This window comes from Etheostoma spectabile, chromosome 13, assembly GCF_008692095.1.
Source record: "Etheostoma spectabile isolate EspeVRDwgs_2016 chromosome 13, UIUC_Espe_1.0, whole genome shotgun sequence".
In the NCBI taxonomy this organism is placed as follows: domain Eukaryota; kingdom Metazoa; phylum Chordata; class Actinopteri; order Perciformes; family Percidae; genus Etheostoma; species Etheostoma spectabile.
Window position 1 is genome coordinate 1,831,551 of NC_045745.1, and position 26,607 is coordinate 1,858,157.

At 39.6% G+C, this 26,607-nt stretch overlaps 1 protein-coding gene and 1 long non-coding RNA gene across 3 annotated transcripts in view; one reads left to right on the forward strand and one right to left on the reverse strand.

Annotated features, from left to right (window-relative positions):
- LOC116700847 (uncharacterized) overlaps positions 1 to 11,284 on the forward strand; it is a 22,468-nt gene extending 11,184 nt beyond the window's left edge. The window contains exon 3 of the long non-coding RNA XR_004334746.1: positions 11,271 to 11,284. This is a non-coding gene — a long non-coding RNA (uncharacterized LOC116700847). The remainder of the gene's footprint in view (positions 1 to 11,270) is intronic.
- The window catches only part of opcml (opioid binding protein/cell adhesion molecule-like), a 408,666-nt gene that overhangs the window by 147,843 nt on the left and 234,216 nt on the right, over positions 1 to 26,607 (reverse strand). The window lies entirely within an intron of this gene.

The following is a 26,607-nucleotide window of genomic DNA, read 5'->3' on the forward strand; positions in this document are numbered from 1 at the left end:
TAGGGGACCACTAAGGTCTATATAATAGAGACTTCAGATACAATAGTACTAATCTGGTTTTATTTTTTTTTAAATATGTTTATGGTTTTATAAGACTGTAATAGTGTGTGGCAGGAACGTTGATTCTCATCACCTGGAACATACAAAAGACAGTGGACATGAGAAGTAAGTAAGTAAGTAAACTTTATTTATATAGCACCTTTCACAGACAAGAAGGGGTCACAAAGTGCTTTACAGTAAAAAAAACAAAAAAAAAACAGCAACACATAATATACTAAGCCATATTGCTAGTTAAAAGCTTGTCTAAAAAGAGTGTCTTTGAGGGTGTTTTAAAAGATTCCACAGAATCCAAGGCTCTAAGGCTAAGGGAGAGAGTTCCAGAGCCTTGGAGCCGCCACAGAAAAGGCTCGGTCGCCCCTGGTTTAAAACGTGTTCTGGGGACAGTTAAAAGGTCTTGGTCTGAAGACCTTAGAGAACGACCAGAAGTGTAAACGTGCAGTAGATCCTGGATGTAAGCAGGGGCTTGTCCATGCAAGCTCATAAGTAGTGATAAAATTTTAAAATGCACTCTAAAACCAATGGTAGCCAATGAAGAGCCTTAAGCACCGGAGTAATATGTGATTCCCTGGTCTTAGACAGAAGTCTTGCAGCAGCATTCTGAACCACTTGCAATTTATCCATTGATGTTGTTAAGCAAGTGTACAGTACATTAAATAATCCAAACGGGAAGAAATAAAGCATGAACAAGCTTCTCCAGCTCTTTTTGAGAGACCACAGAACGGATCTTAGAAATGTTCCTGAGATGGAAAAAAACAGGAACGAACCACGGATTTCACATGACTGTTAAAACACATAGATTTGTCAAAAATGACACCTAGATTTCGCACAACATTACAATCAGAAGGATTTACTTGTATATAATGTAAAATGCAATGTATCTGGCAATTAAATAAAATTAACAAAGAAATTCTAAAAGTGGTTTGTATGCTATCGTACAAAAACTGTTTGCACTCTTATACAGCAGTAGTCAATGTTGTGCATACAGTAATCAATACATGGAATACATAGGAAATAAATAATAAATACATATATATATATATATATATATTTAAGTAATATGTACAACTGGTTCATGAGAGGGATGTAAACTACTATTTGTGCACAGTGTGGTACGGGAGCTGCAGACATGGTCCAATTTTTCAAACTGCTTAACGATCTACGTCTTTATGGTTACCATTATAGGCACTTTTCTATTATTTGCTGGACGAAACGACAAATTCTTAATCTTAACAGAACTATTATTGCTTTTATTGCAACAGCTTTATTGAAAAAAGCTTTTGTAACAACAGTTTTTTTCTAAAATATACATATATATATATACGTATATATATGTATATGTATTATATAGCTTGGAAAAAAGCTGTTTCAGCCAATTCATTTTGCATTTATTGCTCTGTACCCTCTACCGGAGAAAGGGGGGGGGGGGGGGGGGGGGGGGGGGGGGAGAACAGGCAGTGTCCAGGGTGGGATGGGAACGCCGCTCTGTGGGCCGCAAATAACAAGAACAGTGACAGTCATATTACTATTCTATATTACTGTTTAAAATAACTTTTATGTATTTTTCTAGCCTTTCTTTGTGTTCTGTTCACATAACTTTTGTACTCAGTTTTAAATGCAGACTGCTGAACAGACTTTCATTGTACTCTGAGCACAATGACAATAAAAGAGCTATCTATCGATCTATCTAAAGCCAAATATAAATCCGGACCATATATTTTTGTGTTTGTCAGATGATAGCAATATCCCATAACTGGTATTTTGCTGCTCCCCCTCAGTCAATAATACAGTAAGAGCTGTCAATTATCTGTTGCTATGTGATAATTACATTGGGATTGTAGCCCGGATTTCTACTCAACTTCATGATAAACACAATTAATAGCTACAACCATGTTGACTGAGCTGTTGGCAGCAAGTGGGTCATCCACATAGGAGTGCCAGCTACTTGCTGTATTATGCATGACCCCCCCCCTTCAGCCACAGTGTTCAGATCTGCTTGGCTGGACAAAATACTTCACAAGACAGGGCTCACAGGTGAACAACAAGCAATTTCCTCACCGAACAACACACATATCTCCATGTGTACACTGAAATGAATGAGATGTCAACTCTGTAATGATACAAAGTACGCTATTAACTGTCAAGTCTCTACGACGTCTAATTAATGCTGTCATTACAGTCATTAAAGGTTTCCAATAGAGAGAGATAAAAAACGAAATCACACACACACACGCACACACACACACACACACACACACACACACACACACAACTAGTGAAACAGTCAAACTCCCATATTTGCTAATGCATTTTTGTTAATTGCATTGTAAATATCTGTGCTATAGGAGAAAGCTACAATGTAGGATTGTGTAAGACATGTAATTACAGCCTAACTGACAGTATTTTATCCGTCTTTTTCTTTTTGAATCAACAACAGAAGAGCCCAATAAGATATTTATCTTACCAACAAGTGTTGTACTGTGTGCAGTCACAGCCTGAACTCAGTTATTGCCCCGAAACAATTAAAAAGCCATAAAACGAGCAGTAATGTTGAACTGGGTGACATATTCCTCCATTACCCTGAACATGGCCTCTGTAGTTTATTCTTAAACAACTCTGCAACTGCAGTTTGTATCACTGGAGAGCAGCTGAATGAGCGCGCTCGTAGGTGATGGTTACCCTAGTCTGATGAAGACAGGAGTTACCCTGTGGCGACATATTGGCCTTTAGATGTGTTAAAATAGTGTTTGGACAGTGGCAAACGCCAGGGACATTGACATATTGTATTGATGCTGACACAGTAATCGGATAAATGTATTGCAGGCTGAGGTCTTTTCATCAGCTACATCAATATTCTTGATGAAGGTCCGGACCGGTTGTCAGTTGTCTGTAGATAAACGCTGATGCTATAGCAAGAGTACGGAATGTGTTCCTTGGTGCCAAGTTGATATTTTCTAATGCACTTGCACTGAAGAATTGTCTTGTTTTGGTTGTTGGTTGGGGGTTTGGTGGTTGGGGTAGTGTTTTTTTTAAAGTACTGGAGCAACCTATGACACACGCACATTCATACACACACGCAGTTAAATTGCGACTTGTTGTGAAGGTTATCTTACCACTGGTACTACTCTGGCAAGCTTACATAGCCTACATTAGTCAATTATAACTATAAATCAAGGATTTTTTGTTCCGCCTGTCATCTTTACCAGATAACTGTTTAATGGACTAAGAGAAAATACATGTGTTTATTGTGGTGCCCAGAGGCTACCAGCAGGTGGAATGTTTTTTTGAGTTAGCTCATCTAGTCTCGCTTTGCCAGACCTTTCTCCACAGCTCTCAAAAGGAACTTGATTTTTGTGGGACATGGAATACATCCAAAAGTAATTTTAGTCGTGCAAGAAAAAACTCACATTGGACAGATAGTCTAGCTAGCTGTCTGGGTTTACCTTGCAGAGATCTGAGGACCAGGTAACCATAGTCCTCAGAAATCCATCGGAGTTTAGAACGCCAACACAAAGAAATTGGAAAGTAAAACAGTGACATTTGGAGGAATTTTTGACGGCCTTCTAGCAATCCCAACAATGGAACGTACTGGGTATAGACTATTTAATCAATACAACTTACGTAAATGTCAATGTGACAGCCATTCCATTTGTTTTCATTGTCTCTCTTGGATGACATACACTTTGTTCAAGTGATTACCAAAAATACGAAAACATATAAATATGAATAGTGAATATGAAATCCAACCGAATAATATAAACTGAAAAAAAGAACGCTCACTTGGAGAAAAAAACAACAATACAACACCCCTGGTCCTAAGGCAAGCCACTGAACCCAAAATTGCTTCAGATGGTAGCATGGTAGCTCACTGCCATCGGTGTGTGAGAGGATGTGGGAATGAGAGCAAAATGTAAAGCACTTTGGACACAAGTGCCATGTAAATGCAGCCATTAACTAGATGAAATGAGCATGTGCTCCATATATATCCAATCTCACCAGCTAATTATTCAGGGGCAGAGAGTTTTAGCTTTTTTAAAGGTCGCATGACATGGTGCTCTGTGGATTCTTTTATATAGGCCTTAGTGCTCCCTTAATACTGTATCTGAAGTCTGTTTTATTTAGACCTTAGTGATCCCTTAATACTGTATCTGAAGTCTCTTTTATATAAACCTTAGTGGTCCCCTAATACTGTATCTGAAGTCTCTTTTATATAGACCTTAGTGGCTCCCTAATACTGTATCTGAAGTTTCTTTTATATAGACCTTAGTGGTCCCCTACTACTGTATCTGAAGTCTCTTTTATATAGACCTTATTGGTTCCCTAATACTGTATCTGAAGTCTCTTTTATATGGACCTTAGTGGTCCACTAATACTGTATCTGAAGTCTCTTTTATATAGACCTTAGTGGTTTCCTAATCCTGCATCTGAAGTCTCTTTTATATACCCCTTAGTGGTCCCCTAACACCATGTCTGAAGTCTCTTTCCCGGCCTTGGGGCAGAATTACAGCCACTAGAGCCAGTCCCACAATTAACTTTCCTTGGTATGTGCCATTTCTGAGTCTGTAGCTTTTGCGCTGGGGGGGGGGGAGGTGGAGGCTGTGGGTGTGGCCATGACCAACTGCCACTTTGCTCGTTCTAAAGCCATAATGTCTCTCTCTCATGGGTGGGCCAAATTCTCTGGGTGGGCAAAACAGAGAAAGGGGAGGTAACCTTGCCGCTTATGACCTCATAATGGGCATGATTTCAAATCGGGCAATCTGAGCTTTCATTTTCTCAAAGGCAGAGCAGGATACCCAGGGCTCGGTTTACAACTATCACCATTTCTAGCCACAGGGGAACAGGCTGGGGAAACGCATATTAATGTTAAAAACCTTGTAAAGTGAAATTGACATGCCATGGGACCTTTAATGGAAAGGAAATGAGACCATCGTAACCAGGTCTAGCTGCTGCAGTGTGATGCATGTGTTACAGTTAAGGTACTACCTTACATCTGCTGCATTTAAATATAAATGCAGCTAGCTGTTCCTCTGTTGTACAATTCATTGTAGCAACAGATGCTGTAATGTAGCTCTAATTGTATTGTCCAGGCTAAATATGTAATAAAATGCTTGGCAGGCATTGCCTTGTTGCAGCTGTTGATGTATCCCGTATGCTAGTACAGGCTAAATAAAATATCAGTTTCATCCTCATTCTGTGGCTGTAAAAAAAAACAAAAAAAAAATAAAAAAAGTAATTATGCTTGTGCTCAAAAGAGATCTTGGTAATTCAGAAATTCTCTGGGAATATGTTCAATTCAAGACTAGTTATTTCAGAATAAAAGCATGCTGAGGTTGAAAGCGGGGCTGTTCCAAAAAAAAAGGCAATGTGCATAAAAAAACGATACCCATAATTCTAAATAAGACCAAAGACTGGAAATATTGAAGTTGCCTTTGATTTGATACATCATGATTCTTTGCAAAGTTATGCTTTAATACAAGCGTAGTGGTTTGCAGGCATATGCATGAGAAGGAGCAGACCTCTGTGTTGTTCAGACATATCAATTTTGATATTTGGTCTGGAAAATTGCACATCATTTCACACATATCCCTGCTTGCACGGCGTCGCACTGGGACTTTCAGCTCTCAGTTGACATCTCACTAACATGCGTGACGGAGGCAGAATAACTGCCAGAGTCTGAAATAGAAGTCGCTCTGCGCTCACAATTGTCAATTTGGCTGGGTCGGAGATAGCCAGATTTATCTGTGATACAGCTGTCCATCATTCTGTACGATCGGTTTTCCTTATCTTTCATCAATCTGAATTACCACGGACAGCGTCTGATAACTTGCGGAAAATCCCAGCCTCGGGGCGTCCAGGGCCCTGGAAGCCACTTGCACCACAGTTTTTTCGTTTTCACAATCAGTGGGAGAAAGTGACAGCAGGTGTGATATGTTCTGCAAGTAGATCCATTGATTGCATGATGCATCATGTGATAGTTGCCAGGCATCTAGGATTGTATACCAGATCCGGCATGCAGGTTCTCTGTGCACCCCAGGCCTGCTATCTGCACAATGCAATGGCTCTGAACATTAATCAGGTGAGGGCTGATATACCTAGGTGTCTCACTTAAACAGCGCCAAGAGCAGGTTCAACTAAATTAGTCAACTACAAAGTGAAACGGACGTTTTGCTGCCTTGCCATCTTTACTAATTAGCTATAGGCTGAGAAAAAAATCGCATTCATTGTACGGCTTAGAGGATCTCTCTCCTGATGAGAGTGCGAAAGTACGACCACATCACACCCATTCTCCACTCACTTCACCGGCTTTCCCGTTTCTGCTAGGATTGAATATAAGGTCTCAATTCTCACCCACCAGTGCATCTATGGAAATGCCCCCCCCCACCTGAAAGAACTACTCATCCCTCACACTACAACACAATCCCTCCTACTCCCCAGAACTAAGCTCAGCACCATGGGGGATCGTGCATTCTGCTCTGCCGCTCCTCGGACTTGGAATGCCCTCCCTGACCATCTAAGGGCACCACAGACTTTTGAGACTTTTAAAAAACACACTAAAAACATTTCTTTTTAGCAGAACTTATGAGTTTTAACCTTGCACAAAAATGTCGTCGCACTATTTGTAGATATTTTACACTGATGTTTTTTACCTTGCTTTTATGATCACACCTGTGGCACTTTGAGATTTGTTTAAATGTAAAGTGCATTACAAATAAAATGTATTATTATTATTAGTGACTACCGTCGGCACCTACCGGCAACATTTAAGGTGGAATGTTTTCATCATGTTACTCCATGCATGAGTTAACATCAAGAATCAACCTACCTTTAATGTCAACATGAGAACCTTGACCACTTGACTATTGTCTCTTTTGCATGACATACACTTTAGTGATTATAGTCAATTTCAGTTGGATGACGCAAACTGAGAATTTTCTATTTCCTGCACAACACCCCTGGTTCTTGGGCAGATTGCTCCTGATGGTATCATGGTAGCCATCAGTGTGAGAGGATGTGTGAATGAGAGACAGTATTCACAGACAGAGAAGGGACAGTTTTAGTCCCTTTCTTTATGGGAAGGCCACAATTCCCATTGTTTTTTATCGTCTTATCTAGGACTGCATACCAGATCCAGCATGCAGGTATTTCTCTGTTGCATACTGCACACTGCAGCGAGCCTGATTGTTTTTTTTAGGTTAGTTTTGGGGCATTTTTAGGCCTTTATTTTGACATGACAGCTGAACATGCTGACATGAAAGGGGAGAGAGAAGGGGAATGACATGCATTAAAGGGGCGCAGGTCGGAGTCGAACCCAGGCCCAGTAGGTTGAGGAGTAAACCTCTACATATGGGCGCCCGCTCTACCAAACAAGCTACCCCAGAGCCCCGTCCTGATTGTTAAGAGGCTGATATGCCTTGGTGTCTCACCTAAACAGTGGCAAGTGCCCTTTCTGAGGTGATAATGAAAAACATTATATCACCATATGCCATGAGTATGAGTAATTAATTTGAAATTAACAGGAGAGGGAGTACAGAGGTGTAGGTATGTCTGGGGAGGGCAGTTAGATATTGGCAGGCTCCACTGTTGGATGCTTTCTTATCTGATTCATCGGCTCTCTTGTGTTTCAAGTCCAACGTTTCAACAGATGCTTGTATCATGGGAGAAACAGCGGCTGCTGCCAATCACGATCTTAACACTTTGCTAATTTCCATCTGAAGCCACAAAACAGCAAAAGATAGCTTGCTTTGCCCCTTAATCTGACGTGTCACTTGTCTTTTAAAGATGGAATTAGGAGGACGCTGAAAAGGTTTCACAGTGATTTAACAGAGATAATAGTAGATCTAATACATCAAGGCTTAAAACAAATATTAAAGTAAGCATTTTTTTTTTTTCATTCCCAAAGGTGATATTTCATGACTGCTATCAAGGTAATCTTTCCATTCTATTTTAGGAATATTGCAAACGATCAAACGGTGTCACTCTCTGTTTAAACGAAGGAAATAAAGATGTGTTGGACCTTAAAGACTATTAAGACATTTAGTTGGTGATTTATATGGTAGACTGCTGACAGGAGATTAAAGATCCACTTTGTGTTCAATGGAAATAGGCTTCCTTTTTAACTTCTGTACATCAAGCGTCTACATTTGTGTTTTGGTGTAACACGGGGAGAAGGGAAAATATTTCCGTATACACATGCAGACGCATACACACTAGGGATGAGAGGCAGACAGCTAATAACTCCTCAAAAGAATAACTGTGGCTGCCAAGGCATACGAGTTCAAGCAGAGACGGCGTGTGCTCCGGGCCCCAGGCTGCGGGGCCCGAGACGTCACCGCGCCTCACAACATGACCTCCATTCTGCAGACAAATCAATCTATGAACGACAGGCTAATTGCCAGGAAACTCACAGCGTGACCCATTAGGCTGGCCGTTCCACCCACGCACACACAGAGTGACATGACATGCCGTCGAATGATGAGGAAGAAGCCTGCGTTTTGCTAAAAAAAAAAAAAAAATTGAAATAACTTTTATATTTAATTGGTGGTGCCATCGTGTCGGACACATTTCGCGGTTTCACTCTTTTCCGGCAAAGCATCACACCCTAATTGAAGACTTCAGACGGATGAGTCTGTTTTGTTGTTGTTCCCAGATGAGTGATGCTTCCTTTATAATTTATAATTATCTAAAGCTGCACCACGTTGGGTGTTTAGAGTCTTAGCTGAAGACAGCAGAGGTCCAACGGCCTTAGGTGAACCAACTCTAATTGACAAAAGCATGTGAAAACAGACATTGGTTTTGATTTTGATTTATTTTATTTTCACAACAAAAGCGTTAAAACAGTGATATATGTTTCACAATATATGTGATGGACAATTGCCAAAAAAAACTCTTAACCCTCATGTTGTCCTCGGGTCAAATTGATCTGTTTTCATATATATATGTTCTTTTTAACTACCCAAAATAACATGACTGATTCCACACAACGCTCTTTGGCAAATATAAATCTCTACTTTCATTAATTTTGGGGCGTCTTATTCAATTTTAAAGAAGTGGTTCTGAAATAGCATTGAGTAAAAGTTGACATATTCCAGTCTGTGATTATCCACCAACGTACTTTCCTTTAATCTTAGTCAAAATAATTCCTAATTCCTGCTTTTGTAACTCAAACGTTAGGTATAATTTCCTATAAATGAGGTTTATTGACCGTACATTCCAAAAATAACTGTAAAACTGAAGTTAATAAGTTAGTGTTACGTAGTGTTGAAAACTTCATAAAAGTGACAACAATTCAAAAAAACCTTCAAAAGTGTTGAAAAAAGAGACAAAAAATCGATAAAAAATGTCAACAAAAGAGTTGATTTTCAATTTTAACGGGACGACAAGGGGTTTAATAAGTGGCAATCTCCATAGAAACCATTATATTTAACAATTTAAAAACATTTATCTATTATTTTGTAAAAAGAAAAATATAATTCTTTGACATTAATGGTCTGGTGGGTCGAGGGATTTCACTAACTGTCTTTCCACTAATAATACTGGACTGAAGTAGTGGGATCTAGTTTTAGTTGAAAATATGACTGTGATAGCAGGGAAATATGACTCATATACCTCACAATACAGCACTAATAGCAACTTGCACAAACAGCTTCAACTTATAAATACTATTTAACCATGTTGTCCTCGGGTCAAACTGACCCGTGTTCCTATATCAATGTTCTTTTAACTACCCAAAATAACATGATTGATTCCACACAACGCTCTTTAGCAAGTACAAATCTCTATTTTCATTCATTTTGGGGCGTCTTATTCAATTGTATAGCATTTGGAGAAAAAAATAGAAGTGGTTTTGAATAAGTATTGAGTAAAAGTTGACATACTCCAATCTGGGATTATCCATCAACATCCATTCCTTTAATTTCAGTCTAAATAATTCCTAATTTCTGCTTTTTTAACTCAAACATTAGGTATAATTTCGTAGAAACGAGGTTTATTGACTTTAAATTCCAAAAATAACTGAAAAACTAAAGTTAATCCGTTAATATTGTTGTAAATAGTGAAAAACATTGAAAAAAAGGACAAAAACAGAAAAAGTCCAAATTTAACCTTTGCTCGTCTTCAACTGGAAACAAAATGCTGCTGCAGGCACAAGCAAGTATGATCACATTTTACCTGTTTTAGTTTCACTCCACTGGCTGCCCGTCCACGTTGGGATTCATTTTGAAATTCTTTTATTTGCTTTTAAAGCCTCGAATGGCCTTGCCCCACCTTACCTCTCTGAGCTGCTGCACCCCTACACCCCCAGCCGATCGCTCAGGTCAGCTGACCAGCTGCTCCTGACGGTGCCTAAAGCTAGGCTTAAGCTCAGGGGGGACCGTGCAAAACTCTGGAATGGGCTGCCCCTGCACATTAGACAGGCCTCCTTGTCTCATTTTAAAACTCTTCTTAAAACCCAATTTCTTTTCTTTGGCTTTTATCACCAGGCAGAGCTATGATCTTATGTGTATGCCTTTACCATATGCCGACTTTATTGTATTTATTTTATTGTACCTTATATGTATGTATGTATTTGTGGATATATATGCATATATATGTGTGTGTGTATATATATGTAGGTATATATGTATATATATTTTTATTATCGTGCTCTTATTGTGTTATCTATTTATTTATTCTGTCTTATCTTTTTGTGCTGCACTTTGGAAACCTTGTTTGTTAAAGACCTGCTATAGAAATAAAGTGGATTGGATTTCATAAAAAAACAATCAACAAAATTGATTTTCAATTTTGACGGAAAGACAACACAAGGGTTATGTAATTTGTACATTTTTATTGGCCACCTGTATATATGTTTGGACATTCTTTCCTTTTTAAGTTTTCTATCAGTCTATATATAGTATATATAATATTTGTTATTGTATTCTATCCTGTTGTTTGTGTGTGTGCTGTGTGTCTGATATATTGCTGCTGTAGCACTGACATATCCCAATTTGGGATCTATAAAGTCTTTCTAATCTAATCTAAATCATGCAATTTCCTGGTGACAATTACCAATAAATCAAACATTTCAAGCAATCTAAGCAGCCAAGACTTTCAGATGTTAAAAGTTTGGAAACAGGATGTACAGGTACTGTAAACCCAGTAGCCCTAACCATATGTTCCATTCCCTTTCAGATGGTTTGCAAGCAATAAGCCCATACATGTCAGCTCCTATCCAGTCTTTTGTCATGAGAAGAAAGGCGGTTTCTAAGTCATGCCAGTAATCTTGACAATGCTCCTTTTTCACAGTGTAAAACAAATAAGCACAAGACAGCTGCATACCCCCGCGTTGAGCGATCTTGCTGTCAAAGCACCCTTCTCATCTTCCCTTTCGTTATTTCGCCTCCTTTCCACACATCCACGTCTTCCATCGTAAACAGCCGAGTACAAGCCGCCTCCTCAGCATGCGGCGAGACAGTTTTTAAACACTCCTCGCTGAGTAGCTAGCTATCAAACACTTCCCTTATCACGGACGGCTTTGTGCAAACCAGGCCTTCCAGCTGTGGATCCACTCAGTGAACAAAACAATAAATAAAGCCTTCCCCTCTCCGCTTGTACCCTCACTGCTTGCATTTTGCTACAGGAGCTGCTTCCAGATGACCTGACACTCATAATGTATGTGTGCGTTCTTAGGACGACATATGACTTTGGTTTCAAGGGTAGAATTAGAGAGGACATGCTTAAACACATGCAAATTGCATATTTTGTAATGGCTTCCTAAAGATCTCCTCACTAGCTAACAAGGCTGCACCCATGAAACTCAAGCTCAATTAATATATAAATATTTTTATATATAGCCCTTATTTGAGCATATTGATAGCACAGTATTAGAGAGCACATCTACAGTTTCAGACGTATTCTTGAAGGTTTTGTGCAGTTAGCTGTGCTCTAGCTATAAGATGTGTGGATGTTGTGTGAAAATACACCTTGATGACACGCCTACACTGGGTCCCAAATTAAGGCTGCAACAGGAAAAGAAACACCCTGTCATCGTAAAAACCAAGATCCCACAATTCCATTGTATTCATGCAAAGATATTCAGGTGTTAAGTAAAAAGTCTAATTTTGAGATAGCACTCCAAAGAGAAAGCCAGAGTCTCTAACAATGACGTAACTTATCTAATTAGAATGTGTTTTTCACAATATCCTACCAGCAATAAAGGCAGCGTTACATGATTTTGGAGGGGAGGGGGGTTGTAAGACAGTTGGCTACTCCTAAAAAGCTGATTTGAACATTTTGATTTTCTGGGGCCAACAGAGGGAAGATGTTTATTGCAAGAAAATCCACAATCAGTCCCATTTGTACTGATGCCTGTTGATCTGGATCCCTCTGTCAGACACAGAGAAACACCGGGCTTTGTTTGGAGATGTGTTCAAAGAGTAACACGGCCTTTATTGCAACCTGTGAACAGTTGCACACACTCTTCATGGCCGGGTAATTGTTTTCCACACATTTGTGTTGTATGTGAAGTACCGTTTTCTATGTGATTTCTAAACTACTTTATGAATGTGGACATTCTGCCCATCAGCAAAAAAACTAAACCAAACATATTCATATTTATTGACATCCCATGTATTGGTCTGCAACATTAAGTCATTTGATAAATTGCGTTTTTTTTCTATTCCAAGGCTTATTTGCTTGGAATTCTATTTAAATACATTTTGATAGTCTAAGGCAGTTTAGGGACCACATGTAAATTAGCTGTATAGCTAACTCTGGTACAGGGCTTAAACTGTGCATGATTAAAGTGATTAATAAACTAATAAAAACAAAAAAATAAGTAAAAGAGGTCTTCAACATTGTGTTTTGGACCCCTGGGGGCGGGGTACTGCTAGGGCAGCACACAAAATTATTAATATTATTAGGTTTGTTATTATTATGTAATTTATTTCAGTGGAGAAAAATATTTAGCACATCTATAACGCGAGACAGGTGTGTTGGGGGGGTAATTTGGGTCAAAAGTTGCAAAGAAAGTCCCGCGTCTAACTTGCCAGCAATGTCAATGTCAATAAATTGCTTAACAAGATTACAGCAAATCACAAAGCAAAATCAGAAACAAATGAAAGGGGAATAACATCTTTCCTTAGTTGGAAGGAAAGGCCTGAGAAGGACATTGACATGTTTGAGAGTAGGGCAGGTTCACCGGATCACCTCTGGTTATGATCCTGGTTTTTGGCACATCCAGGAGGAGCAGATCGGCCGATCTCAGCTCATCTTGCTGGAGTGTGAGCATGAAGGAGCTCGGTCAGTTAAGGCGCCACCAAACCTTGGATAGATTTAAAAGTTAACAGTGAGATTTTATAATCAATCCTTTAGTGACGAGGTTGCCAGTGGAGGGAGTGCAACACAGCTAAAATGTGGTCCCTTGTCTTTTTTCCTGTCATTAAGCGGGCAGGCCTATAGTCACTAAGAACCTTTAGAGTTCATCCTAAGGACTCACTGTGCCACATGTATGTTTAACATTAAAACCTGATTCGTACCATCATGTCAACAAATATTTTCATAGCTTAGTATTTCTATTGCACTAAAACGAAATGTTTAAAGTGCCCATGTTATGCTACTTTTTAGGTTCGTACACAAAATAACACCCCAAAAGTGATTTTTTTCATAATAAGGGCACCTTAAAGGCTTTTATTGTAGGTCCATTTAATTATGCAACTTCATTTTATAATATATGTAGTAGGGGGTCCCTGTTCTGTCCCGCTCTCAGATAAGGTGTTCTTGGCTTATATAACGTTGAAGACACCTGGTCTCAACCCATTAGGCAGAACTGTCTGTCTCTGGTTTTGTGTGGCTGACAGTTCAGCCAAGAAGAATGGACAATCGGAGGCAATCTGTAAGATCTGGATCAGGGATTTCACAACATTAAGTGAATCTTTTCACTGCTGCCCTTTGTTTTTATCTGCTTTAATCTATTTCATTCTCACTGTCTCTAAAACCCAACCCCTCGTCCAAATTGTTAGAGGCGGAAACAGTAAAGTTTGGGATTGCCTGTCAGGGCGAAGTATGGTGGGTGGTTCAGCCACCCAGGTCTAGCCATAAACAGGTTGGCTAACAAGGCGTGTATAAAACTAAATGCATCATCTGCTTAGGAACACCATTATAGACATTTTCATGACAAAACAGTGATGGGGTACTTGAATCCTGGACTCGAACTGGAGTCGCTGTTCTCTGGACTCGTGAATTGACATGCACTTGCGCACTGATGACTTGGACTCGGACTTGAGGATTTATACAATCATACTCAGAAGTTGGGTGAGTACTTCTATGTGTAATAGGTCATAAAAAGGTGATATACTGTAAGATATTGATACATAACGCGAGTCGCTATTCTCTAGACTCGTAATTCACCTCTGACTCAAAACTTAGGTAATGATGACTCGATTCGGACTTGACTCAGACTCTTTTTTTGGTGACTTTGACTTGGAATCGAACACTGGGGACCCAGTTGGGGACGCAGTTGGTGACTCTACTACTAACACTGTGAAAAACACACAGCAATGTTTGGAAGCGGAAGGCGTTTCCCCCTAGTCTGGCTATCACCAGGCCAGGCCAAGCTCTATAAATTTGAGATAAAGCATTGGTCTGGGGAGTCCCTGCACAAGAGACGTGACCAATGGGCATAGTTCAAATGACTCTGTACGCAATTGGAAAGTCCTTCAACCAATCAGACCAACGTTCGTGACCACGTTTGTTGCAATCAATTGAAAAACGTCAAAAACTGTAAAAGTAAAAATTGTAGCAATACATATAGTTTTTTGATTATCTGGACGTTGAGTCCCTGATATTAACATCTGGGCCCTGAGGCCATTTTGACAGTTTAATTTTGTCTGGATTATATTATAAAAAAGTCAAGTATGAAACATCATTTTTTTAGGACAAACTGGGTTATTGGAATATTTGGGTTGCAGGAGGTCACTTGCATGTTAAAAATGGTTGTAGGCTTAAAGATAAAAAAATAATAAATAAATGAATCCCCAATGTATTGAAATCACAGACATATAAGTACAACCTAGCCATTTTCCATTCTAAAACACTCTTCATATGTCTTGGGAGTCACACTGTGAAGAAATAATCATTATAAACTTATACAGTTGACAAAATACATGCATTTTTTCCAAAAAAGTCAAGACGTTTTGCTCTCATGACATTTATTTATGCCAATTAACATAATAATGTCATATTTATTGATATTACACCCACAGCAATGTTAACAAGCAAATATGTGTCTAAATAGGGCACCATTTGGCCTTCCATAGGTCTATAGGCATTTTTGTCCCTCTGGCTTTCCATACAAGAGGGGTGCTTTATCTCCCATATATGGGCATGTACTTCCTGAAAAATACACAGGACAGACACAGAGCGGGAGATCAGAGATTAGACGAACGATTCCGGGCAACAGGAGCCAAAACGCGATGAATTATGGAATAAAGTGGACCAACTTGGATATAACAGTATGGATTTAAAGCCCAAAGAGGCTGAAGTCAGGCTGGATAGAAAATCCCCTGTAGAGGCTAGAAAGACCCGGAAAAGACCCGTAAAGCGAAAACGTCCGGATTTAAACGAACAAAAGTGAGTAAATTGCTTGTTGGTTCAAAAGTTATTAAACTATGATCAGAGGTACTTTTTATTCGTGGGGCGAGGTCTCGGGCTCAGAGGGTTAACGTACACTTGATGAAACTTCATCAGAAATGCAGCATTTCTGCCGGGACGTCTAAAACGCTTAACGTGAAAAGGCTTAACGTGGTTTAATGACCTAAACAACGATCATCATCACCATATTTACCATGGCCATATCTTGTCTAAACACTTAAACCTGTCAAAAAAACTAAACTGAAATCAACGATATAGAAGTATATCTACCGATAACGTTTCTTCTTCATTGGTGTCTATGGCGAGGAAAAGGCTTAACGTGGTTAATGTACCTAAACAACGATCAATCATCACCATATTTACCATGGCATATCTTGTCATAAACACTTAAACCTATCAAAAAACTAAACTGAAATCCAACGATTATAGAAGTATCTCACGGTAACGTTTCTTCTTCATTGGTGTCTATGGCGAGGAAAAGGCTTACGTGGCTTAATGTACCTAAACAACGATCAATTATCACATATTTCTCTACATATTACTCCTCATAACCAGTAACAAACTGGCAAAAAATCGGACCCAAAGTCTTATTATGGACGGTAGGACATTAAGCGTGTCTCCTTCATTAAGGGATATTGTAAGGAAAAAGCTTAACGTGAAAAAGCTTAACGTGGCTTAATGTACCTAAACATCGACAATTATCACCATATTTTCACATATTACTCCTCATAACCAGTACAAACTTTCAAGAAATCGGACCCAAAGTCCTATTATTGGACGGTAGCTGACATTAGCGTGTCTCTTCATTAAGGGATATGTAAGGAAAAGTTAACGTGAAAAGCTTAACGTACAAACTGTCAAAAAATCGGACCCAATATCCCTTAATGAAGCAGAAACGCTAATGTCAGCACCGTCCAAATAAAGACTTTGGGTCCGATTTCTTGACAGTTTGTATGGTTATGAGGAGCAATATGTGAGAGAAAATATGGTGATAATTGATCAGGTTTAGGTACATAAGCCACGTTAAGCTTTTTCACGTTAAGCTTTTTCCTACAATATCCCTTAATGAAAGAGACACGCTTAATGTCAGCTACCGTCCATAATAATAGGACTTGTGTCCGATTTTGTGACAGTTTGTACTGGTTATGAGGAGTATATGTGAGAGAAATATGGTGATAATTGATCGATGTTTAGGGACATTAAGCCACGTTAAGCTTTTTCCTACAATATCCCTTAATGAAAGAGACACGCTTAATGTCAGCTACTGTCCAAATAATAGGCTTTGGGTCCGATTTTTTGACAGTTTGTACTGGTTATGAGGAGTAATATGTGAGAGAAAATATGGTGTAATTGATCGTTGTTTAGGGACATTAAGCCACGTTAAGCCTTTCCTCGCCATAGACCCAATGAAGAAGAAACGTTACCGTGAGATAACTTCTATAATCGTTGGATTTCAATTTAGTTTTTTGATAGGTTTAAGTGTTTATGACAAGATATGGCCATGGTAAATATGGTGATGATTGATCGTTGTTTTAGGTACATTAAACCACGTTAAGCCTTTTCCTCGCCATAGACACCAATGAGAAGAAAAACGTTATCGTGAGATAACTTCTATAATCGTTGGATTTCAGTTTAGTTTTTTTGACAGGTTTAAGTGTTTATGACAAGATATGGCCATGGTAAATATGGTGATGATTGATCGTTGTTTAGGTACATTAAACCACGTTAAGCCTTTTCACGTTAAGCGTTTTAGAACGTCCCATTTCTGCCAACTAACGACAGGATTTCCTGAGGAAAGACAAGAACAAGAATACAAAAGTAAACATGCTACACTCTTTTCAAGACTTATTTTTTTTATATTCTATATTGTTTTCACACTTGCTGCAAATACAATTGCTTATCAGCATGGCGAGAGGGCATGAGACAGGAGGTTTCAGGTTGCAGCCTAAGAAGGATTTTTTTTAATTTTTGCCTAAAATCTAAATTTATTTTATAGACAGACATATTTTTAAAGTATTTTATTAATCAGTATGATAGTCTGCATTTATCTTGAAGACCTATTTTTTAAAAGTATTTTATTCATTTGTTTGATTTGCCTTACTGTGTAGTTAAAAAAAACACCAAATATTACCAAGTAAAACACCAAGTATTTTATTCATCAGCAGGATAGTTGACGCAAGCTTTTACTAAAAGTAAGAGAGATATTTTATTCCAGACACAAGCTTTTATTTTGAAAAGATCTGGGACATAGAGGCACCAGGCGAGATGGCAGATTGCCGTTACTGTTTAGTTAAAAAACACCAAATATTTCAAGCATTTTATTAATTAGCATGATGAGAGAGATATTTCATTCCAGACGCAAGCTTTTATTTTGAAAAGTAGAAACAAGGGGATTTCCACAGCCATACCCGTCTCCATAGATAAGCCAGTTTCTGATTGGTTCTCGCATAACTGTGAACTGAAGCAGGAGAATGAAACATGCAGGTTTCCAGACCGAGCTGCAGGGAGAAATCAAATCGCCGGCAGAGTGGGCGGGGGCATAACAAAAGCTGAAAGGAAGTCGTGCAGCCGATCCCCCTTCTTGTCTTGAGGACACATAAGGACTAGGAGTCTAGACTGTTTGGGTGACAACGTGCTTGTAAAAATACAACTCACTGACTAGTCATTTCCTCTTGTGCCGGCGCATTAACATACGTATGTAGAGGCCAGCTCATTGTTGACCGTTGTCTTTGCGATTCGTTCATGCGCAACTCGTAGCATCCGACTTGAGGCAGCTGTCGGTTTTTGACGCCGCGGGTTCTCTGAAGTGAGATCGGTGTGTCAGCGCCCTAAAGGGCGAGGTGGTGAGTAAACCGAATGACATTAAGGGAGGACATGAAACACACTGATGACTGAGAGTTGACCTTTTAATGTGATGCCATGCAATGTTAGTGTCAACCACAGAGTGAATAGTCCAGATTAGTATTACAGATGCTTCACCAGCATGGTCCTGCATAAAAGCATCAGTGAGTGTTTTATCATTTCAACTATTTCACTGGTTCTAACTGAAGCTATAACAATGCGCTGTGTCTAAAACTGTACACCGACACAAAAGGCTAATCACATTCAGGCTTTAACAGCCGTCAAATGCAAGATTGGAGTTAATTTCATATTCGCTTTGGAGCCCAAGTTTTGATTTCATTGAGAAACACTGAGCCGTTTTGAGTCCCATCATCCCTTTTTGTTCCACCACTGCTGTTTATAAAACCGGGACATTTGGCGCTTTTGATCCAGACAACTTGAAACTCCAGGGCCATCAACCAAGGCTAAAATGCTCGGTTCTGCTCTCTGAGAAAAAAAAAAAAAAATGTTGTGAAAATGCACAATGGAGAATGTATTCCTAATGTGTTTTTGTGAGCGCCTGTCCTATTTCACGTCTATTTGCAATGCTTCCCAGCACCGTCTTGTTATCGGAGTAAAACTGGCAGATTCTCTGCACAGTGAATGCGACCACATTGGCTTTCTAGTAGAATTTTCTCTAAAGGAGAAGGACTTTGTAATTGTCAGCAATATGGAGCCAAAAAACATAATCAACTTTTGAATAGACCCTGGCACAGGCTAGCTTCCCCAGCACACAATGGTTTCCTTCCCGTGGACTGGACATAAATAAGTGTACACAGAAATCTTTTAAACAGCAGGTATAAACACATCACACACACAAACACACACACACACAAACTGACCGCACCTGTAAAAGTGCATTTAGGAGGATTTCAGGCAGCCTGAGTCTGCAAAACAGCACCCGCTTTGCCTTTAATTACACGCCAGGCCGGGCTATGACAGAGGGATGGATCAACTATTTCCTGTTCCCCATGAGCAATCTGGGAGGCTACAAATTCAAGATGAGTCCTACACATGGCCTAGATTCCATCTGCAGTCAAATCCCGGTCCGCCCCGTGTACACAGCTTATCATTGTGCAATAACAATGTCAGAGAAAATAGTGCACCTGACACCTCCCCACCACCATCATCCCGCCACATTCTTGTTATCTGTCATCATGTTTTGCTCTCTCTCCATCTCTCGCTCTCAGAGCAAAGGCAAACACCCGCATGGGGGGTGGGGGGAAGGGGGTATGATTGAAATTCCTTGCCTCGTATCAGGAACAACATGTTCCTCACAGTCTAAAATTCTACACCTACTTGTACAATGGTGGCTTGATATAAGGACCTGCTTAACCTGTCTTTAAATGCAATAATAATAAATCTGCAGCACTTATTAGCAAAGTCTATTCAGCTCTGATGTGGGATTTGGGGCGCACCGCCTCCTCTGGGCTGGGTTAAAGTTTGGATTATGGGCTGCTGCTGGGTTCACCACATGTGAGGCTCAGTGTGTTGAGCGTCTGGCTGGAGATTGGCAGTCGCTTTCATTCATACACCCATTTGCTTTTGCTGAGGCACAGAAAAAAGGAAAATTTTCTTTTTTTTGTGTTATTTGGAAAAGCAATCCTTTATCAGTGTACATATTGGTGTTACTGCAAGTAGATACATAGATCATTGTCCATATGTACGGTGAACAAGGGAATTACATTTTCCTTTTGCACTAGCTCTTACACAGATTATGTTTTTTGGGGACATTTTAGGACTTTATTTTGACAGGACAGATGAAGACATGAAAGGGGGGAGAGCGGGGGTGTAACATGCAGCAAAGGGCCACAGGTCAGAGTCGAACCCAGGATGCCGCATCAAGGAGTAAACCTCTTAATATGGGTGTCTGTGCTCTACCAAGTGAGACAACCAGGCACCCAGATTTTTTTTTAATTACCTGGACATGGAATGCTTTTACAATGCATGTTACAGTGTTTCAAGGGGACATTGCAAAATCCTGGACAGACTGGGTAATGGTAGTGAAAAACAATTGGAGAAAGGAGGTGATAAAATATAATAGAAAAAATGGGGGAGAGGAGTATCATCTATGACCTTAAATTGTTTTGTCAGGTCAGATAAAGTCAGTCCACCTGGTCCAGATGTGGAAAAATTGGTCTTTTTGGACTTTGAGGGAAAAAGGTGTGAGGCTCTGATTTTAGCCTCTTCCTTGTCCTGCCAATAAGGTCCAATAACCTGGCACTGCCAGAAAAATATGGAAGTGCTTGGCATTTACCCCACGTTGGTTCCAGTAACATTCCTCCCCTGATGGCGCTTTAAAAAAGGTGTAATAAAAAATCTTTATGGACAACTTTCATTTCTAATGCTGCACTTAGAATTTTGGTGTCTTTTGGACAATGTACAGCGTGCCACTTGCTCCCTGAAACACTCCCAGCCATTGCAGTATTCCTGTGGCATGGTAAGCATAAATAATCCACATCTCTCGATGAAATGCTTCTTCCTGCACTGCACGAAGGATTCGCCTGCTGATGAACTGTTGACCCCCAAACTTGATCTCTGAAGCAGTCACAAGGACGAATAAAACGGCTCATAGCTACGCTGACTAACGTTCCAAGACAGCATCAAGGAAAAGTGACAGAGGAGGGCGAGAGAAACTGCAAAATCAGGCGAGGCAGTGAAGCCGAAGGCAGAGGGCCCTCGTTCCCCGTCGCTTGTGTTACCTGCCAGTCCGCCTCTGCCACCTCGCTGACCTCAGGTCAATCAAAGAGCCATTCAACCTTGGAGCATGCGTTAATACCAAGCCTCTCCCTTCAGCTTCTGCAATTACACAGGTAAGACTGAGACATGTCTGAAAATGCTGTTTATTCTGTCACTGAATGGACATCATGCCTACCGTTCTATTTAAGCTGTCAAGCATCAGAGCCTCAAAACAGGCACAGCTGGCTCCCTGCGAGACTCCCACAGTAAGATTGATGAGGGGAAGCCTGGCAGAGTGAGGGCCATACAGGCGAGCCATTGTGTCGCTCCGTGTGTACACATCATTTTCTCTCATTGCACCGGAGGATCAGCAACAGCAGATTAAATGACAGAATGAATTTCTGTCAGACCAGACACATTTGTTCGAGTGAAATCGTGTAACCATTCAATTTAACCTGGAATTAATTATGCACGCTTGTATTCCATCACTGTAAATGGCAGCCTGCTACCATAGACTAAAAGCTAAATGATATCTCCATGCATTAACATCAAATTTCATCATAATGTCAGATAGTAAGCATGTTATGCTTTCTATTGTGATTCTGCATACCGTGTATGATGACTTAGATTTGAAATGTGAAGGGCAGAAATGCAATGTACACTTACTGTAGCTTTAATTTACCATGTGCATTAAGCTGATAGTGGCATCAGTGTATCAGCATAATCACATTTACCCAATTTATTTAAAGTGTAAAACCACTATTAGACATTGTCTCAGTGCACTTAATTAAAGGAACACAGAAATAACAGACAGCAATGCGACAACTGAACTGCAATTAAAGCAGAAATTATAATAAAAATACAAAAACAGCAACATAAGAGAAAGAGTGAAAAGGTCTGTTTTGGAAGGATGCGGACAGGACGGTGGGATAAAGCTGGCGTAGTATGATAGATAGATAGATAGATAGATAGATAGATTGCTGCTGCAACACATCAGACACAGCACACATACATAATATACATGAAATAACAGGATACAATATCTAATTTAAAATAGATATGGGCCTACTCAATAATGAGAAGAGGTGGGTTTTGAATCTGGATTTAAAATTGTCACCCTTTTCCACAGATGGTAGGAGAATGCTCAAACTTATTTGAGATTATGGGCTACAGCCCACTAATTTGATCTCAAGTGGGCCAGAGCTCAATGGTGTTTTTTTTTTTTGTTGGTTGCTAACCCTAGCCTTAACCCTAAACATAACCATTGCCGCGTTGCCTGGAAGGAGATGTTGGGGGCAAAAAACACCAAACACCTGGGCCAGACCACTAAACCACTCCAGAAAGATCAGGAACTGTATCTTCCACGGAGTTTCCTGTTAGCTAGCAAGCATTCTAAGGCCGTTGTAGAAAAAAAACATAATGTTACGGACCCCGGGAGAGAGAGGGGTAATAGTCAGAGAAAAAAACTTTGGATCTCAAATATTAAAGTCGTAAATTTACAGAAAAAGAACTTGGATATTCTCTGGAATTAAAGTGATCAATTTGGATTAAACTACTTCTCTGCAAGTTTCACACTTTGCAAAGTCATCCAGTGGGCCCGATTTGGACCTTTTCTGGACCGGATCCAGCCCATGGGCCATATGTTTGACAGCCCTGCTCTATAATCCACAGATTTTTTTTTGTTTACTAGGAAAGTGACCAGCATCAAGGGAGCAGAGAGAACTTGCCCGTGTATAGAAGTTGCAATAAGCTCAGGGTAGCACTTTACATTCTACCACGATAACAAGATGGTAAGAATGGGGTAACAGTGTGATAATAAAGATGATTAAAGAAACTACCAGAAGCATTTCCAGGTAATCTCTGCACCTCTGTCATTCTACTGTAATATTACCATGTAATTAAATAGAAACAGGCAGTTTTGTATTTTGCACCACTGATTTATGGTTAATACACCGAAACTACCAGACATGTTTCCAGGTAAGAAGTCACAAAATTAAACATATAATTCATAAAGTATTACCTTAAAACAAAAGGGGCTACCTGGTGAGCTTCCTGGGTAACCACTACAGATGCATTATGGGATAGGAGAAAAAAACTCTCTGGGTCATTTGCATTTCTTTAAGCCAATCACAATCGTCTTGGGCGGTGTTAATAGTCTCAGGAAGGAACTGGTTCTGATGGAAAATTTACAACCCGCAAAAGAAAACTCCACATGCAATATTAAATAAAGTAAATTAGCTGATACATGGTTAAACCTCATTGTCTCTTGCCAGTGCATCTCTGTGTGTACTTTGTCCACAACAATCCCACCAATCAGTCCAAAACGTCCCAATAAGAGAGGACATGGCCTAAACTTATTCTTTATAAATCTTTACAATCATTCCCCTAAAGAACCAAGCAGGCCTGCCTTGTTGCACAATTCTATTTTTCTCAAAAACGTGACATTTTCAACGTGTAGCTTACTTGCTTGATTACTGTTGTTGTTGTTTCTTGTATCAAAGTGATTTTGAGACAGAGCGGATGTCAGGCTTTATCCTGGAAATGTACTTTTTATTGATCCAGACTAATGTACCTTGTACCAAAAAAAGCTCCACCACTGACTGGAGGATGGAGGATGGCGCTAACAAGAGAGACCCGAGACAAGTTTAAGACATGAAGGTCAAAGGACTTGTTCTCAAAGCAAAATAAAAATGGCAAAGTATACTTTTTTTCTTTCCTTTTGTACTCGGGCAGGCAAATACGCCCTCTTCATAGCACATTTATTTTCATTTCCAAGTTGTTGCAGTTTCTACTCTAATGAGCTGAAGTCTTAAAGCTCCTTCTAACACTCTGTCCATGCTTGATGTTTTACAGCTAAGTTTTCCAGTAGTCGTTTAATGCTCATCTGACCGAACGGATATGTTCAAATTGTAATAAATACAGATGTCTATATGGTATCTATCTATAAATGTGTGACTCTGACTCACAAACATAACTAGATCGATTGTTTATTTGCCTGAGGGTACTGTCAAAATGAAGTGTGTCTGAGTGTAGCAGTGTGTTGGTGAATTCCTCCAGCTGTTGATTTAGTGCAACGTAAATGTAAAATCTTTTTAAAATTAGATTTTGCTGTATTAAGGACGAATTACACAGGTCTGGCTCACTGCCAGCCTGATAATATGCTGTTGTTCTTGGGTAGATGATGATTTTATATTCCTTGTTTTTTTATTTATTTATTTAACCTTTATTTATCCAGGTAAACTGTTTGAGAACCAATTCTCATTTACAAACATGACCTGGCCAAGAGGCTACAGAAATAGATATGAACATACTGTACAACTTTACATAGTCAAACACATGACACATAGAACAAGCAACTGAATAAAAAGGAAATAAACATACTGTACAACTTTACATAGTCAAACGCATGACACATAGAACAAGCAACTGAATAAAAAAAGACAGTCAACGAAGAAAGATAAAGAATAAGAGCTTAAATATGTGTGTATAAATATGGTTCATGATTGTCAGCAGGAACAAGAGTCAACAATGTAATTTTGGAGGTTTTGCTTAAAGGTGGAAATTGGGATCAGAGATGTAAGTTTCAGGGTATTTTGTAGTGTATTCCAGTCATGTACTGCTGCAAAGCGGAAGGCATTACGTCCAAAGGTAGTAGAGGTAGGAGGGGTACTAAATTTAATCTAAGTTTGTGTCTTCTCACACTGTCATTGGGTGACGAAAAATTGGTTGAACCCAATGTTACCTGTAAAATCCAACACAGTATTCAAGCATCAGACTAAATTGTACTCTCCGCATCCACACACACACACCCGACAAGAGTCCACTTGGCAATGCTGACATGTGTGGACACGTCCTCGTATGCACGCTGAACAGAGCTGCATGCCCGTTGTCTCCATTTTTGGACTTCATCTGTCCTTTCAGTGTTCAGTTCTCGCCAGGGGACTGCACTTTCTGAATAAGGAAATGTAAAAAAGTGAATTTGTAAACCTGAATTTTCCTCTCCATTATTCAAAAAGAGATTATTATTGGGTAACCAAGCACTCCCTCAGAAGATCAGGTACAAAAAAAACTTATTTGCATATACATTGTATATACATTTGAGCCTGAACAAATAATTATTACAGAAGATATTCCAAACACTTGATGGCTGTGTAATACACTACAAACTAAAACTAGCATTTAATAAATGGTAGTAAACCTTTTTTTCCATCCAAGTTATTACCCACTCATTGTGTGCTTGTGGTTCAATGCAGCAGCCTGCAAACATTATTCTCTTCTGTGGCATCATGGAAGTCATATTAAATAAATTGATGTTTTGAAGTGAGTCATGTATCAATATGTCACTATGCTGAACATGCAGTGACATTTTACTTGAAGTTTTCTACATAAGAGTGACATGAAACTGACATGACATGAGATCCAGGGTATAAGCGGCCGAAATGGGTTTCCTCAGGAGGATGGCTGGCGTCTCCCTTAGAGATCGGGTGAGAAGCTCAGTCATCCGAGAGGAGCTTCGGAGTAGAGCCGCTGCTCCTTCGCGTCGAAAGGAGCCATTTGAGGTGGTTCGGCTCTGGTAGGATGCCTCCTGGGCGCCTCCCTAGGGAGTGTGTTCCAGGCACGTCCAGCTGGGAGGAGGCCTCGGGAAGACCCAGGACTAGGTGGAGAGATTAATTCTCCAACCTGGCCTGGGAACGCCTCGCCCCAGTCGGAGCTGGTTGATGTGGCTCGGGAAAGGGAAGTTTGGGGTACCCTACTAGAGCTGCTGTCCCCGCGACCTGATACTGGATAAGTGGATGAAGATGGATGGATGGATTAACCACTAACCATAACCTATGTTATGCATGGAAATAATTGGCTATTTAGATCTTATATTATTATGAAGGTTTTTAGCACTTATCTCAGCCTTTCTCCTAGACCTTTAGCTATTTTTTTCCATTTTATTTATTTAGGTTTTGACTTACTGTATCTCTTCTCTCTATAGTTACCTTTTTTCCTTTCTATCCATAAATTCCATTCCGGTTAAATTTGAACCCTTGTGTTGTCCTTGGGTCAAATTGTTTTATATCAGAAATATGGATTTCTTTCAAACCAAATTGCCCCAAAATAACATGGATGATTCCATACAACGTTCTTCAGGTAAAATTAATAATTACTTTTATTGAATTTCTTGGGTGTTTTATTTAATCTTATAGCATTTTAATTCTTTGGTTTTAATGGTTTCAAAATAGTATCCAGACTAATCTTTGACATATACCCATCTGTGATCCAATCAACATCCCCAGATCTTAACTATTAGTCTAAATAATTCATAATTTCTGCCTTTTTAACTAAAAACTTTGTATAATTTGATATAAATGAGGTTTG